We start from the raw sequence: 2543 nt of genomic DNA on the forward strand, positions 1-2543 counted from the left end.
AATATAATATTTTAGTTAAAAATAAAAAAAAATTTGGTTTTTTAATTAAAAATAATAAAAATGTTTTTAATTTAAAATAAAATATATTTTGTGTTGATCCTTTTCATTTTTTTTTTCATTCTCTTCTTATAGTTTTTTTACTTTCAAGCTTTTTTTTGTTGGTGATTTTTTGGTATTTTTTCTTTGATTCAAAGTCTCTGTAATAAGAATGAATTCGACAATAATTGGTTAAAAGCATAAAGATTCATTTATTTCTGTATTTAATAAAAAGTAAAAAAACTTATTTATATTCTTATTCAATATAATTTTTTAATCGTATTCCCATTTTTAAAATCAAATTTAATTGTGTTCCTTTTTTCTTTTTAAATTTTACCATTTATTCATTACTTTTCTTTAATAATTTATTTGTTCTAAAAAATTTGTTTGGAGTACAAATTTTATATTATATTTGTATGTTTATGGCTTTTATTATACTTTTGAGTACTCTCTATTAATTTATTTTATTATATTCTATTTTATACATGCATGTATCTTCTATCATAAAAAAGACTATGTTATTTGAGCTGTAATTTATTGGTACATGTGTTTATATTTTTGATATTTATGTAATTAATAATTTAAAAAATAAAATTATAAAAATTAACAATAATAATAAACAAAAAATAAAAAATAAGTTGTATTTTTAGTGTCTCTTGTCAAGATATAAGATATACTAGTTTAATATCTGGACACAATATTTTTATTTATATCTTTTTTTATCAAATAAACATAAAATATACTAATTTTAGTGTTTTTAGATACAGTATTTTTATCTACGTCAGTATAAACATAAAATATACTAATTTAATTTCATTATCACATACATATCAAATACAATCTTATATTTTATTTCTCTATTTTTCTGTTTTAATAACAAATACAGCCTTGTATTTTAGGAATAATTATGAGATAACCAAGGTAACTCAATGAACAACAAGACTTTGAAATGATCAATAGAAAGGAGCCAATTTATTAAGATTGATCTCGTACTACAAGATATTAAAGATCCTTAAAGAGAACCATTTGACCTGCCTTAGCATTATCATAGAATCCATTCAATATATATATATATATATCGCCATGTGAAAGCGATGGCACCCACAATCGGTGCCAGCACAATTCTTGACCTTGCATTTGCATCTCCGGCCTTCTCCAAGATTCTTCGGTGAATCACTCCTGTTTCCACACTTGCTGATATGGCACGAACACTTGGGGGTGCAAGGGCGCGCCCCATCCTTGCACGAGCAGGTCATGGCACAGCTTCCTCGGCATATATGGAGTTATAGTAGACAAATTAATACATTTTATATTTATTTTGTTTTTTACTGTACTCTCGTAGTCTCGTGCATACCATTTTTATACGTGTCATAATTTCATATAGGTGATTCTTGGTAGTAGGATTAACTAGACATCCTTTATAAACATATTATTCCAATATAGATCATGTCCAGCATATACCAATTCTGAACTCACTAGATTTGATTAGATGCATATACTAAATACAATGGTTATTTAACATAAAGAACGATTTTATTCTTATTTAGTATTATAATTTTTTTTTAACAGTATTTCTATTTTTAAAATTATATTCAACTGTATTTTTATTTTTTGTTTTTAAATTTTAATTTTAATTTTAACAATTTATTCATTACTTTTTTTTATAATTTATTTGTCATAAAAATATGCTTAGAGTACAAATTTATAAAAATTTATCAATTTGTAGATTTAATTGAGGTGTATTTTTCAATTATACAAAATTGAAAATAGAGATAAAATTGAACTGTATTGGATTGTCCAGAACTCAGACGAACAATTTTGATGCAACCAAGGTTTTAGAAGGAACAGAACAGTATGAAGGAGCTGATTATTGAGTTAAACTCAGACGGACAATTTTGATGCAACCAAAGTTTTAGAAAGAACAAAACAGTCAGAAGGAGCTGATTATTGAGTTTAGTCTCGCACCACAAGGTATTAAAGATCCTAAAAAAATATACTATTCAACCTGTTTTAGTGTTTTCATAGAATCTATTAGACTTTATATATAGAGAGTATTTTGGACAAATTAACACTTTTTATATTTGTTTTGTCTTTTACTCTACTCATGCATGCTGTTTTCATACTTATCATAATTTTGCATATAACAAGTCATTGTTAGTAGGGTTAACTAGGACATCTTTTATGAACATATAATTCTAACATAGACTATGTTTAGCATATTCCCGTTTTGAATCCACTTGTATATATACATAGAGAAAATACAATAGTTATTCAATCAAAGACACAAAAAATAATGATCTATTTTTGCTCATAGAGTAGGAAAAAAATATGAAAATTTCAAATAAAACATTTATTTTACTTTAATTTCGTTTCCTATGAAAGTAAAAATATTTTTTTAGTTCATTTGTGTTACATCTAAATGCGAAAACAGAACAAAAATCATCTCTTTTTATTAATATAACTACTAAAAACCTTACAAAACTATTTTCTTTTAGTCTTTAACAGTA

This window comes from Arachis ipaensis, chromosome B09 (assembly GCF_000816755.2).
Source record: "Arachis ipaensis cultivar K30076 chromosome B09, Araip1.1, whole genome shotgun sequence".
NCBI lineage: Eukaryota > Viridiplantae > Streptophyta > Magnoliopsida > Fabales > Fabaceae > Arachis > Arachis ipaensis.